Genomic DNA, 15,931 nt, shown 5'->3' with positions numbered 1-15,931 from the left:
CAAGGGTGACCCCTGAGACAGGAGTAAGCCCTGAGCACTGCAGACTGTGGCCCAAAGTGGGGCCACACAATAAAACACAACTACCTTCCTTTTGTGGAGTGCGCTTTCTAGCTGTGTTTGGGGGTGCTGGCGCCAACTTGCAGACTGCTCTGTCACCCTGGTGGTACTTTGAGGCCATGCTTGAGGGAAATATGTAAGCATGTTTCTTGTGGTACCAAGATTCCAACTGGGATCAGGAGCATGTCAAGCAGGTGTCCTAACCCCTGTTTACCTTCTCTACTCCTATTTTTTTGAGATATCCCAGGAAATATCCAGGGAACCTGGGGGGATACTCCCAGGGCTTGGCTGCCAACGGGCCAGCAATTCAAGGTGAGGACCAAACTGGAGAGAGCTCTAAGGGCTGGAGCACTTGCTTCACATGCAGGAGGCCTGAGTTCAATGCCTGGCATCCCTGTTCCCCTGGGAGTGACTCCTGAGCAGAGAGCACAGAATTGCTCTGGCCCTGTGGTGCTGAGGATTACTGGGGCCACCGATGCAGTACTAGAGGCCTTCAGAGTTAGATGGGCAGAGCCTGGGGCATCCACAGCTACAGCCTGTTGGGGATGCCATGTGGTGCTGGGGATGGACCTGGGGACAGGCGAGCAGGGGCACTATCTTCCCAGTCTCCTCTCAAAACACTTCCATTTTGTGCAAGCCCCTGCAGTGCCTTTCTACTTGCAAGATGGAATGCTTCCTGATCCATTTCACAAAGCTAATTAGATATGTAACTATGAAATTGGGGTAGAGGGCTGGGGACACATCCCATAGTGCTCAAAGGGTACTCCTGGCTCTGTGCTCAGGAGTGCCCCTGGTGGTGCTGGGGATCCAACAAGGTCACATTCATTTCATTTCATTTCATCATCCTGTTATTCGTCGATTGCCTAGAGCAGGCCCCAGTAACGTCTCTTTCATCCTAACCCTGAGATTATATTCAAGGCTCTTTAGGAGAATGAGACCCATCATTGTTACTGGTATTTGGCATATTTGGTACGCCACGGGGAGTTTGCCAGACTCTGCCCTGTGGGCAGGCTACATTCGATAGCCTGCAAGTTTGTCCAAAGTAGGAATGAGATAATAAGACTTCATAAAAAGATGTCCTGATAAGATGTCTTGCGGCCTCGAATGCGGTCGTGCGGTTCCGGGTTTTTGTAGTCTCTGAGTCTTGGCCGTTGATGGGATTACACGGCGCCAGGGGGCCAGGTGGTGGGTGTGACCCCTGCCTACTGGAATTTGGAGGATCTGGGTGGAGGATGCTCGGCTCCAGTCCGAGTAGGCTGGGAGATTTCGGCCCCGGAACCCGCATGGCTTTGTCCCTCTGCCAGTACTGTTCCCGGACGAGAACAGTGCAGTCTTCTGCCCCCGCGCCTGGCTGTTCCTCGCCGGGGCCCGTTGGAGGGGAGCGGGTTGAGCTTTCCTCCCCGCCCCGACCAGGGCTCCGGCAGCCGAAGACCTCCAGGACCAGCCACCACCATGCTGAGACCACTCTCCGCACACAAGGTCACATATCTTGATGAAAATGTTACCCCCTGTATTATCTCTCAAGTACCTGAAATTCATTATTTAAAGAGATGTATAACCGAGTGTTGCAGTTGTAAAGTATTTCTCCCAATTCCACCTTAAGGTGAAATCATGATAACCACACAGTTATACAATATAGTCTATTAAAGTTATCACAGAAATGCAGAATACTATTGAGGATGGAACTTATAGTGGGAAGTAAAATAATATTATTCCTTCTTCCTCAATGTCTTTTTTTTCCCGTTTTTGTTTGCTTGTTTGGGGGCCACACACAGTGGTGCTCAGGGTTTACTCTTGGTTCTATACTCAGTAATTACTCCTGGTGGTGTTCAGGGGGAAATACAGGATGTTGGGGATTGAACCCAGGTCGACCTCATGCAAGGAAAGCACCTTACCTATTGTACTTGGGCTCCTTCTTTTGGTTTTCATTGGGGCCACACCCGACATTGCTCCTGGCTCTGTGCTCAGGGATCACTTCTGGTGAGCTTGAGGGACCATATAGGATGCCAGTGATCAAACCTGGATTGAGGAGCTGGAGCAATAGCACAGCAAGTAGGGCATTTGCCTTGCATGCAGCCGACCCGGGTTCGATTTCCAGAATCTCATATGGTTCCCTGAGCACCGCCAGGAGCGGTTCCTAAATGCAATTGCCAGGAGTAACCCCTGAGCATTGCAAACAAACAAACAAACAAAAAACAAACAAACCTGGATTGACCACATGCAAGGCGAGTGCCCTACACTCTATACTATTTCTCTGGCCCCTTCCCCTATATTCTTTTGCCTAGTCAGGAAGAGGAGAGTAATGTTAGCTTTGGGCCACAGAGATAATCTAAGGATTAAGGTCTTGCTTTGCCTGTGGCTGTCCCAGTTCAAATCCTGAGCACCTCTGAGAGCAACCCCTGAGCACAGGGGGTATAATCCAAGTCCTCCAGTCCCTTAAAAATAATTTTATCATTAAGAAACGCCAAAGGCGGGGGCTGGAGCAATAGTACTGCAGGTGGGGAGCTTGTCTTGTGTCTTGCACAGAGCAGCCCCTGTCCAATTCCCAGCTCCCCATATGGTCCCCCAAGTCCACCAGGAGTTATACCTGCGTGCAGAGTCAGGAGTAAGCCCTGAGCACTGCCAAATGTGGCCCAAAGACCCTCCCCCCAAAAAAGAAACTCCAAAGAGGGGTGGCCAAGGATGTGTCCAGTCTTAGCACACTTGCCTGGATGTGTGAAAAAAAAAAAAGCAATAAAATAAAAATGGAATTCTAAAATTTTACAAAAGAAAGAAAAACTAGGAGGGCATAAGGAGCAGGGTTGCTGGGGGAGGGAGAGCACTGAACTTTTGTTTTGTTTCCTTTTTGGGTCATACCTGGAAATGCACAGGGGTTACTCCTGTCTCTGCACTCAGGAATTACCCCTGGTGGTGCTCTGGGGACCATATGGGATGCTGGGAATCAAACCCGGGTTGGCCGTTGTACTATCTCTCTGGCCCAGGATGTGTTTTAATTAATTCTTTTCTTCTTTCTTCTTTTTTCTTTCTTCTTTCTTCTCCACACACATGAAGGAACCGGCAGAGGAACACAGGCATGCGGATCCCGGGGCTGAGATCTCCAAGCCTGCTCAGACCGGGGCTGAGTATCCTCCATCCAGATCCTCCATCTTCCAGTAGGCAGGGGTCACACCCACCAACTGGCCCCCTGGCACCGTGTAATCCCATCAACGGCCAAGACCCAGAGACTATAAAACCCAGCTCCCAGAAGCGCAAATGCAGCCGTGCGACATCTCGTTCTTACTTTGGACAACATGGCAGGCTACTGAATGTAACCTGCCCACATGGCAGAGTCTGGCAAACTCCCCGTGGTGTATCCAATAAACCAAATACCAGTAACAATGATGGGTCTCATTCTCCTATCAGGGTTGTTGTTGTTGTTGTTGTTCTTCTTCTTCTTCTTCGTCTTCCTCTTCCTTCTCCTCCTTCTTCTCCTTCTCCTCCTCCTCTTCTTCTTCCACTTCCTCTTCCTCCTTCCTCTTCTTCCTTCCTCCTTCCTTCTTCTTCCTCTTCTTCCTCTTCTTCCTCCTCCTCCTCCTCCTCCTACTTTTCCTTCTCCTTCTTCTTTAATTCTTTTCTTCTTCCTCCTCCTCCACTTCTTCTTTTCTTATTCTCTTATTCTTCTTCTTCCTCTTCTTTTTCCTCTTCCTCTTCCTCCTCCTGTTCCTCCTTCTCCTCCTCCTCCTCCTTCTTTTCCTTCTCCTCCTCCTCTTTGTCCTCTTTTCCTTCTTCTTCGTCCTCTTCTTCCTCTTCCTCCTCCTCCTTCTTCTCCTTCTCCTTCTCCTTCTTCTTCTTCTTCTTCCCACCACCACTCAAGTCTGCCTGCCACAGGTAGATGCTAGATAATTTATTTTCTATTGCTTATTATGAATGGATCTGTAATTCTTATCCATACCAAAGTTCTGTCTTGGCCTAATCAGAGACAGTAGAATGGAATGGAGCATATTCTCCCAGAGAGAGGTCAGCACAGCCTTCAAACTACAAACTTCAGGCCAGTTTGTTTTAGCTTTTCCATAATACCAGGAATTCCTTCTAATTTTTTGTAGAACAAAGTTACAAAAAGTTTTCACAAGGGGCTGGAGAGATAGTATAGTGGGTAGAATGCTTGCCTTGCACAAGACCAACCTGGGTTCAATCTCTGGTATCTCATTTGGTTTCCCAGGCATTGTCAGGAGTAATTCCTGAGTGCTGAGCCAGGAGTAACCTGTAAGCATCACCAGGAAAGGCCAAAACAAACAAAGTTTTGACAAAAATCAAATCAGCTTATTATGGTAGTAGAGAAAAATCAAGATTTATTCTCAGGCCAGAGCAATAGTATAGCAGGTAGGGTTTGGTCCTCAGCACCCCATATGGTCATCTGAGCACTGCCAAGAGTGATTCCTGAGTGCAGAGTCATGAGAAAACCCTGAGCACAACCCCAAAACCATTCATTCAAGGTGGCTAGGGAGAGTTCAGTGACTTAGAGCATTTCTGTTGCAAGTGGAAGGCCGAGAGTTCAATCCCTGTAGCAGCCCCAAATTTGCCAGTTATGAAACTTGCTCTGAAAACACATCTAACTCAAGTAAAATTATGTGTAGGAACTAGGGCCAAGAAGTGTGAGCACCTCAGTGAGTACTAGAGTGACCTCTGGTGGGCACCTGTGTGAATGCTACTGTGACCCCTGGTTAGCACCAGCACCAGAATGTCCCTCAGCTAAAAGGTGTGACCCCGGGAGAGCATGTGTGTGAACATTGAAACTAAAGGAGTGTGAACCTGTGCAATATCACAGCTAAATGAGAGATCCCCACCAGGAAATGTTCAGTGTACCTATTGCAACAACACCAACAGCAACAACATCAACAGCAATGAAGGGGTAGGTGAGAAGAAATTTAGATGAAACACTGTCAAACAAACACTGTCCTCCCGTTGTTCATCGATTTTGCTCAGGCAGGCCCAGTAACATGTCCATTTTGAGACTTGTTACTGTGTTTGGCATATTGAATATGTCACGGGTAGCTTGCCAGGCTTTGCTGTGTGGGCAAGATACTCTCGGTAGCTTGCTGGGCTCTCCGAGAGGGGCGGAGGAATCGAACCCAGCTCAGCTGGGCTGGCTGTGCGCAAGGCAAACACACTACCACTGTGCTGTAATTTCGTAGCATTGCCACTTTGATCCTACTCTGCTACATTCACTGTGAAACAGTTTAGTAAGGGAGAGTTTAACCTACCCCCCTCCCAAGAGTGCCTCCGAGTTTTCATATCAAAGATTGGAGTGCTATGAGTTTTAGCAGCTTTGCTTACATCTCTTCTGAGATTAGCTGTGAAGCTGGGCCATTTACCTGGCCACGGCTGTGGGGGGAAATTCAATTTTTTCACAAAAATATGTTTGTGAGAATTTGTTTGCTATAGGGAGTGCTGAGCTGCTTTATCAGCAGAAATAAACTATCAGAACTTTTGTTTGGGGGCCATACCTGGCGATACATTAGGCTTTAATCCTAGCTCTTCCTTCACTCAAGGTCCAGGGGAACATATTGGTTGCCGGGGACTGACCCCAGTCAGCTGCATGCAAGGTGTCTTACTCCTAATGAGAACTTGATGATGAAAAACACTTCCCCCCCCTCCCATAATTCTTAAATTCTTCCACAATTTGGTGGAAATATTTGGGAGGTGGGTTTGGACCATATGTGCTTAAGAAACTGTGCCATGCCTGGAATCAGAACACCCCCACCCCCCATTCACATTTTTTTGTATGCTCTCCAACCTTTTGAGCTAGTGTTGTTCCCCTACCTACTAAACTAAGAATTAGTTTACAGTGGATTTGGGCTGGAACGAAGGCACAGCGGGTAGGGCATTGGCCTTGCATGCGGCTTACCTGGGTGCAATTCCTCCGCCCCTCTCAAGAGCCTGGCAAGCTACCTGTGATGTATTCCATATGCCAAAAACAGTAACAACAAGTCTCACAATTTGTTGTGAGATGCTACTGGTGCCCGCTCGAGCAAAATTAGATAACAAAATATATAAAAAAAAAAATCTAAATGGTAAAAGAAAAAAATATCTGAATGGTGCCAGGACCATACATAGATCAAAGGACAGTCGAAGCACAAGCACATGCTTTACTTGTAAGAGGCCCAGGTTTAGCTTGTAACTATCTCACAGTGATTCAATAAAATTTAAAAAAAAAAAAGAGGTCCAGGTTTGATTCCTGGTACTCATTGTCCACTGAGCACCTTAGGTGGAGTGAGCACTGGGCCAGCAATAAGCCAGCTCTGGAGCACCAATAGGTGTGAACCCAAAAATCAACAACCCCAATCCTGGAGTCTCAAGAGGATTGAATTATATAAATATTTTTTTGTTTGTTTGTTTTTTCTTTTCTTTTTGGGTCACACCTGGAGATGCTCAGGGTTTACTCCTGGCTCTGCATTTGGGAATTATTCCTAGTGGTGCTTAGGGAATCATATGGGATGCAGCGGATCAAACCTGGGTTGGCTATGTGCAAGACAAATGCCCTCCCCATTGTATCACTCTGGACCCGGAATTACATTCTTATTAAATGTCATATAGCTAAAAGTAACAGAATCGATATTTTAATTCAGCGTTACAATGTCTACAATTTTTTTCTTTTTGAGTTATAGCGGGTTGAGCTTTCCTCCCCGCCCCGACCAGGGCACACATGAAGGTACTGGCAGAGGGACAAAGCCATGCGGGTTCCGGGGCCGAGATCTCCAAGCCTACTCGGATTGGGGCCGAGCATCCTCCACCCAGATCCTCCAAATTCCAGTAGGCGGGGGTCACACCCACTAACTGGCCCCCTGGCACCGTGTAATCCCATCAACGGCCAAGACCCAGAGACTATAAAAACCAGTTTCCGGAACCAGGGGGCCGCATTCGCGGCCGCGCAACATCTTATTATGACATCTTATTATCTCATTCCTACTTTGGACAAACTGGCAGGCTACCGAATGTAGCCTGCCCACACGGCAGAGTCTGGCAAACTCCCCGTGGTGTACCCAATATGCCAAATACCAGTAACAATGATGGGTCTCATTCTCCTAAAGAGCCTTGAATATAATCTCAGGGCTAGGATGAAAGAGATGTTACTGGGGCCTGCTCGAGGCAATCGACGAATAACAGGATGATTTGTGATTTGTGATTTGATTGTGAGTCATACCCAGCAATGCTCAGGGATTAGTTACCTCTGACTCTGAACTCAGGAATTATTCCTGGAAGTGCTCAGTCTACCATATGGGTGCCAGAGATTGAACCCAGGTCAGGCACATGCAAGGCAAACTCTCAACCCGCTATACTGTGGTTCTGTGGATTGGGGTATAGGTGACCTCACAGTGAAAAAGGAAGCTGAGGTGAAACTGTTCTTGGTGCTGGGAAACCGAGTGTCTCTTAGGCAAATAACAAAGGAAGAATCAGAGACCTTTGAGCAGGCAGCACCAAAAGAACTATTTATAAGATCCAAAGCCTTTTCTGTCCCCTGAAAGCAAGCATGGGGAATGCTTGTGTTCAGACTTCTCTTAAAGGAAAAGCCCTTATCAAAAGATGGAGAAATGGGGGCTGGAGCCATAGCACAGCGGGCAAGACGTTTGCCTTGCACGTGGCCAACCCACGTTTGATCCCCAGGATCCCATAGGGTCCCCCAAGCACTGCTAGGAGTAATTACTGAGTGCATGAGCTATGAGTGACCCCTGTGTTTCACTGGTTGTGATGCCAAAAAAAAAAAAGAGGTCTCTGAAATAACTTGGGGGTAGATGGTTTGTTTGTTTGTTTTTTTTTTTTTTTTTGCTGTTGTTTCCTGTTTTGTTTGTTTTGTTTTGGTACCACTGTATTCTTTCTCCAATCTCTCTTTTTGGGGATTTCGTGCTTTTGGGATTTCAGCCATCAAGATTCTGGCATTCTGGATTGCGTCTGTCATAATTACGAGCATCACTGGATGAAGTGCATGGTTATGTAAATCATATCACAACAATTATTTGGGGGCCAGAGAGATAGTGCAGGGGTTTAGACACTAGCCTTGCATGTGGGGGACCACCATTCATTCTCCAACTCTACATATGGTCTCCCGAGCACCACTGAAGTGATTCCTGAACACACAGCCAGAAGAATGCCCAGAGCACTGCTGGATGTGACCCAATATTCCCACCTAGATAGATTCTTTTTCCCTTAACCTCAGTAGTATCTTTGTGTACATGCAGTAAGTCTGCGATTTTTCAATCACCCAAATGTGGGTTGGTGCGTGTTTACAGAAATTTCCTCCCAATTCTCTGAAAAATTGTTGCCACTTATCATGAAACCATGTGCCAGAGAAGACAGCAGTGCCTGTTGGTCAGGGCAAGTAGCAGTGTGGCCACATATATCATTTTGTCAGGCTGCATTGCATCAGCTCCCTGTCAACATGTCTTGTCTTGTCATATTAATTCAAATGTTCCTAAATTTGCTACACCCATAGGTAGTTTGTTAATACTGTATTGTGAAATCTTGGAAAGCAAGTTATTTCTTGTTTTGTGCTGCAAAATTTGAAAGATTACAAAATAGAGATCACCTGAGTGATCCTGCAAGGAGGGTGTTTGCCTTGCATGCACCTAACGTGGGTTTGATCCCCAGCATTCCATACAGTTCTCAGAGCACTGCCAGGAGTGATTCCTGAGTGCAGAGCCAGGAGAGAGAGACAGAGATAGACAAAGAGAGAGACAGAGACAGAAAGAGAGAGAGAGAGAGAGAGAGAGATTCAAGGCTGGAAAGATAGTACAGTGGGTAGGGCACCTGTCTTGCATATGACCAAGTCAGGTTCCATCTCCAGCACTCTGTATACAGAACCAGAAGTAAGCCCTGAGAACTGCTGGCAAAAGTAAAAAAAAAAACAAGGTAAATCAAAATTAAACTAAAGTCAAAGTCAAACTATAAGACTTTTTTTAGTCAGGAGTGATCCTTGAGCACAGAACCAGGAGTAAGCCCTTAGTACCACTTCTCCTAGCAGTGCTTGGGGGACCCTATGGGATCCTGGGGATTAAACCTGGGTTGGCTGCGTGCAAGACAAACGTCTTGCCTGTTGTGCTATGGCTCCAGCCCCCATTTCTCCATCTTTTGATAAGGGCTTTTCCTTTAAGAGAAGTCTGAACACAAGCATTCCCCATGCTTGCTTTCAGGGGACAGGAAAGGCCTTGGATCTTATAAATAGTTCTTTTGGTGCTGCCTGCTCAAAAGTCTCTGATCCTTCCTTTGGCATTTGCCTAAAAGAGACACTCGGTTTCCCAGCACCCAGAACAGTTTCACCTCAGCTTCCTTTTTCACTGTGAGGTCACCTATACCCCAATCCACGGAACCTCTTTCTGTAGCAACAACTGCATAGCTTTCTCCTCCTGAACACCAATAACCTATTTGGTATTCTACCCTTCTTTTGATTCTGTGCGGCCCCCTGGGTCCCCCCCTCCACTTCATAGTTGCTGCAATGATGGGGGTCATACACATCTGGTTGTGTGTGTGCACATTTTCAACTGTACTTCTTGGCCTCTGGGGTCACACACAGCCACAGTGCTCACTCATCGAGGTGAGCTCTCCTTGACTTGTGCTTACTGGAGGTTACACTCTTAGTTTAGGCCCACAGGTTATGGAAGCAGGGCTCAGAGGAGTCGCAGTCCTTTGGGATGTGGCAGTACTCTGGGGTCTTTCCTGGCAGAACTCGGGGAACCATAGTATGTTGCTGGGATTTGAAGCAGGACGTGAAAGTTCAGGTTGTTGTGCTTATTAGGGGGTGCTGCAGTGCTTAGCCACATGCTGCCCCAGAGGTCAAGCTTCCTGGCTGTGGCTCTAGCAACATCATTTGAGTTGTGAAACTTGCTGGACTTGCCTACTTTTTCGTGGTGCTTTCACACATTGGTATTTGGTGGGGCCAGAAACTGCTGTGATGGTGGCAAATAGGACCCTGGAACTACCAGGCTTACACAGAAGAGCTGCAGGGTCATACTCAGAGCACCTGGGACATGAAGGATTTGAACTCGTGCCCCTCTACTGACAAGGTAGGTGCTGTAAGCAGCTGCTGCACTATTGCTTAGGGCCTGGTCCTTGCTATAAGGAGTACTATCTGCCAAACTTTCAGGATTTTTGAACTTTTGTGCTTTTGGCATTAGGGATTATAAGCCAAATCCAGTTTTGTAGTTTTAGGTGAGAGCTGTGCAATCATCACTACAATTGATATAAAAATATTGGCTGGAGAGACTGCATAGAGGTTAAGGTACTGGCTGTGGCCAACCTCGGTTTGAAATGATCCCTTGAGCACTGCTGAGGTTATTCCTGAGCCCAGAGTCAGGAATAGTCCCTGAGTACTGCTGGGTGTGGCCCAACCCCCCCCCCCAAATATTTTGTAAGCCCCTAAAAGAACCTCATACTCATTAACAGTTATTTCCCATTTCTTCCTGTTTCCCCATGCTAAAGTGAGGAATCCTCTGGTCTCCTTTCGACTTCTGTTTTGTTTTTGTGCCCACCTGGCATACTTGGTGAACTTCTGGCTCTGTGCTCAGGTATCACTCTTGGCAGGGCTCATGGGATCATATGGGGTGCTGGGGATCAAACACAGGTCAGCTGTGTGCAAGGCAAGCGACTCACCTGCTGTTCTATCACTCTGGCCCCCAGAGATTGTTCTTTCTAATAATATTTACAAGAATATGCACTTATGGTAAAATAGCATATGATCCTTCTTCCCTGCCCACATCCCACAAATGAGGACATGTTAACGCTGGTGACAACTGGGTGAGGGCTATTTAGTCTCAGTTTTCTTATTTTTATATTTACTGCAGAAAAGTCTGATGCTACTTTTAAAAGCAGTTTGTGAAGAGCCGGAGTTTTATTTATTTTATTGCCAGGCCCTTATACATCAGACCTGGCATCAGACTGTTTGGCTGAGTATCACTGGAATGGCTAGTGGGCTCTTGAGCACTGCTGGGGAGGCAGCTCCCACTAATTCCGCACCTCCTCATTATTCCCTGCCAAAACCTCTTTGACAACCAATTTTTATGGGTTTATGTGGCTTATGTTTTTCCTTTTTTCCTGGGGCAGGGGATTTTGGGTTTCAACAGGCAGTGCTCTGGCATCAGTGATCCTGGCAGTGTTTGGGGGATCATATGAGGTGACAGGGAGTGAACCAGGGTGAGCCACATACAAAGCAAGTGCCTTAACCTGGTGCTATTTCTTTGGCTCTAATTTTGGTGTTTAAGTGTAGCTATTCTACTTGCTGAGGTGTTACCTAGATTGGATCTCAGTTTGATTTGAATTTCCCTAATGATTACTGATGTCCAACATCTTTTTGCTTTTATTGGCTTTTTTGTATAACTTTGTCACCTTTCCTGCCCGTTTACCCCTACTGTTGGGATGGCCAGGTTACACATACACATTCACAGATAGTGCTTGCATACTTTGGTTGCAGCACTTGCTCTCTGGTTGTGGTGCTCACAACACACTTGGTTGCATTGTACCTAAGGTTGCAATCAACATGTGGATTGGTGCTGGGAATGGGATTGGAGGCCTCATGCCTACAAGGCAGGTGCTCTACCTCTCAACCACTCTACCACAGGCCCCTATTAAATGCCATTTGTCTTTTCTCCTCATCTGTGTGATGTTTTTACTCTTATGTCCTGTGGTCCAAAGAAATTCAATTAACATTTTGGGGGTAGTCCCAAATGGAATTCAGGGGCCCCAGAGGACATTCCTGATGAATTTTTAATTTTTTTGGGGTCACATCTGACAATGTTCAGGGGTTACTCCTGGCTCTCATGCAGGAATTACTCCTGATACTGCTTGGGAAACCATATGAGATGCTGGGATCGAACTCAGGTCAGCTGTGTGCAAGGAAAGTACCCTACCAGCTGTACTGTCTCTTCAGCCCTTGAACTTTTTTTGCATGTATTCTTGGCAATATAAAAATCATTACCATTATGATGAAATACAACGACTTAGAGCTGTCTCCTGATTTCTAGTTTCCTTATGGTCTAAATTTATTCTTTGGCATGTGAATACCCAGTTTTTAATTTATTTATATTTTTATTGAAGTATTAGTTTCCTAACACTATTTGTTGAAAATACCAAGTTTTATTTTAATGTGATCAAATGGATAGCTATAACATTTATTAACTGTTAACCAGAAAACACAGTATAGATAATTTGGAAAAATTTGGCAGTATAGATAATGAAACTGATTTTGAGGTGGTATCTTGAAACTGAAGATCAACCAGACATAAGGAAAATTAAGAGAATGGTATTAAAGAAACTAATTTGTGGAATGATAGACAAATAAATGTACCACGTGTGAAGTGCCTTTTTGAGGACTTTGATGTGAGTCATTTGGTAGAGTAGAGATAAAAGCTAGACACCAAACAGAGCTACATCTGTCATTTTAGATAATTCTTAGAAACAAAGTTAAGGGGCTGAGGGATGGCTCTGATTTAGAGTTGGCCTTGCAAGTACTCAGGAATTGTGCCTCCTGGTGGACACCTCTGAACAGTGAGCAAGTACAACTAGGAGTGGAACCCTCTAGAGCAGTATATGAGCTGTGCAATCTATGTGCCCTCCTGATGAGCAATGCAACTAAATGGGTGACGAGACACACGAGTTCATTTTTTTTTATTTTTGGAGGGTCTCTGGGCCATAAAGTAGTGATCCTGGGCAGTGCTCAGGGTGTGTGGTTGTTGGGCACCAAGTCAGAGTCTCAGGCCTGCAAGCCAAGTGCCTATCACTCCAGCCCGTTTAATTTTTTTTTTTTCTCTTTGGTTTTTGGGCTATACATGGTGGTACTCAGGGCTTATTTCTGGTTCTGTGGTTAGAGATCATTCTGGTGTGCTCAAGGGACCATATACATACTGGGTATTGAACCCCAGTCAGCTGTGTGCAAGGGAAGGGGCCTATGGCCTACCCACTATCTCTCTGGTGGCCTCTGTGTGTGTGTGTGTGTATTTTATGGACCATATCTCACTGGGCTCAAGTGTTCAGTGCCAGTGCTCAGGAGATGCTCCTGAAATACTCAGGGTATACAATGATGGAATCAAATCTGAGACTCATATATCCAAGCATGCTCTCCAGCCTATTATCTTCCACTGATACCCATATTTTTGCTTTGCTTTGGGGGACATCTAGTATTCAGGGCTACTTCAAGCTAAGAGTTGGGGGAGTCACTCCCAGTGCCACTCAGGGGACCATTCAGTCAAGAATTGAACCCGGGGCTTTTGTGCATATGTTCCGGCCCTTTGTCTGTCTGGCTTTGCTTCCATAGTATTTCAGCTGTAGAAAATAATGCTGTCATAAACATTGGGATGGATATAATAATAGTGTTAATTTTTTTTTTCTTTTTGGGTCACACCCAGCGATGCACAGAGGTTACTCCTGGCTCTGCACTCAGGAATCACCCCTGGTGGTGCTTCAGGGGACCATATGGGATGCTGGGAATCAACCCAGGTTGGCCGTGTGCAAGGCAAACGCCCTACCCACTGTGCTATTGCTCCAGCCCCTAGTGTTTTTAAAAACACTTTTTGATAAATACCAAAAAAAGGGATTGCTGGTGCATGTATCTTTTTTCCTTTTTGTGGGGTGTTGAGGGGTCACACCTGATGATGCTCAGGGCTTACTCCTGGCAGATTTGTGGCATCATACATGGTGTTGGGAACTGAACCATGGCCGGCCTGTCCAAGGCAAATGCCCTACCAGATATACTATCTCTCTGGTCTCAACTCTCTTCTCCATATTGTTTTTCTTTATTTTGGCTTTTGGCCACACCTGGGGATATTCAGGGGTTACTCTTGGCAGTGCTTGGGTGCTGGGGATCAAACCCAGTTCGGCTGCAAGCAAGGCAAACACCCCCCTTGTACTATGACTTTGGTCTCTCACTTTTCAATAACTGCATCAATTTGCATTTCAGAGAAAGAAACTGGGGCCACAAATGGCAGTTCTCAGGGGGACCACGTGGGACCAGGGATTGAACTCGGGGATCAATCAGTGCAAAACAGGTGTTAAGTCTTTGAGGCTCTTTAGCTGGAGAAAAATACTAATTAAAAAAATATATGAGGTTCTGTGATTTACAATACCATTAATGATAGTTTCTCATGCACATAGTCCCAAAGTCAACCCCATCACCAGTGTATGCACTTAGAGAACATTTTAAAAAACTTGTTTTTTTTTTTTTTTGGATTTTGGGACCATAGCTGGTGATGCTCAGGGGTTACTCCTGGCAATGCTTAAGGGACTATATAGGGAGCCAGGGATTGAACCAGGGTCAGCTGTGTGCAAGGCAAGCACCCTGATCCATTTATACTTTTTTTGTCTTGAATTTTCAGCCACTTGGTTGTGCCCATGAGATGCCAAGAATTGAACCAGAGCCTCACACGTGCAAGTTCTTTACCAATGAGTTATATTCCTAGCCCTAGAAGGAAATCTTTTTGAATAGGAAAGGCAAGAATGCTTACATTTGGCCAGTGTTATCAGCTTGTGCTCCAGCCCTCTGCATTACTGTCCTAGCCCTTACGGAACCTTGCGTTTTGGAAGTACTTCTATAAAGTCAAAGGTTACTTAAGGTATTGTGAAATGGTCCATTAATTATCAGAACACAGGCTTTTAACCAGTTTAAGAATCAGAAAAGGCGGGCTTGGGGTCTTTAGGAGTGATCCCTAATCACAGAGCCAGGAATAAAGCCTGAGCTCTGATGGTGTGACCCAAAAACTAAACAAAAACCCAGAAAACAAGACTTGTTCAAAATTATACATTCTCCTAAATGAAGAACCAAAAATTTAATCATTTTGTGATAGAAGTCTGTTGTACCATTCAAGGGTACTAGGAAAAAAACTATAAACTGATGTAATATGGCTCTAGAAGTTTGAAGGTACTTGGGACTATACCACTGGTGGTCATAATAGCCTTGAACGATATCACATATCTATTTTTAACTTTTTGGATCTCACCTAGCGATGCTCAAGGGTTACTCCTGGCTCTGCACGCAGGAATTATTCCTGGTGGTGTTCAGGGGACCATACGGGATAAAAAGAGACCCAACCTGGGTTGGCAGAATGCAAGGCAAGTGCCTTACTTGCTGTACGATAGCTATGGCCCCAAACACAACTTTAGTTCCAAAAGACCCCCCAATTTTAATCCAATCGTACCTCTTCTAACAATTTTATGTGTATTTAGCATCTTAGGATTCTTTCGTTGTTTGGCTTTTGGACGACAGCCAATGGTGCTCAGAGGTTACTCCTGGTAGCGCTCAGGGGAGCATATGGGGTGCGGGGGATCAAACCTGGGTCAGCTGTATGCAAGGGAAAAGTCCTATCCACTCTACTATCTCTGGCCTTCTTAGGATTCTTATACCTACTTGTGCCTTACTTCTACCTTTTTGTTTTCTATTTATGGGTCACACCTGGCAGTGCTCAGAGTTCACCCCTGGCGGGCTTGGGACTGTAAGCGATGCCAGGGATCCCTCAAGCAAGACAAGCACCTTACCTGCTGTACTATCACACAGGCTCCCCTTATTTCCCATCTTTTAATCTGCCTTCCATCACTTTTTGTGCATGAGGTTATTGGGACATAGCTGGTGGTACTTGGGGCTCATACAGTGTTAAGGGGAAAGGGATTGAACATGGGTAACCTGTACGCAAAGCATATAATCAACCCACTGAACTTTTATCTCTCTGCCCAGCATCAAACCATCTCCTACAACCTAAATTCAAATACCAGCTTTCATAATTATGTCCTAGCGTAATTATGCCTACTCTAATCACAATCTTATAAATTAAAAAGTTGACAGTTTGGTAAAACTTTACAAGGAAAACACACAACACCAAAAAATGGGAAGAGATGAACAGAACCATCCTCAAAGAAGAAATAC

Source organism: Sorex fumeus, unplaced genomic scaffold (assembly GCF_029834395.1).
Source record: "Sorex fumeus unplaced genomic scaffold, SorFum_2.1 ptg000042l, whole genome shotgun sequence".
In the NCBI taxonomy this organism is placed as follows: domain Eukaryota; kingdom Metazoa; phylum Chordata; class Mammalia; order Eulipotyphla; family Soricidae; genus Sorex; species Sorex fumeus.
Note: the sequence above shows the minus strand (reverse complement) of the source record.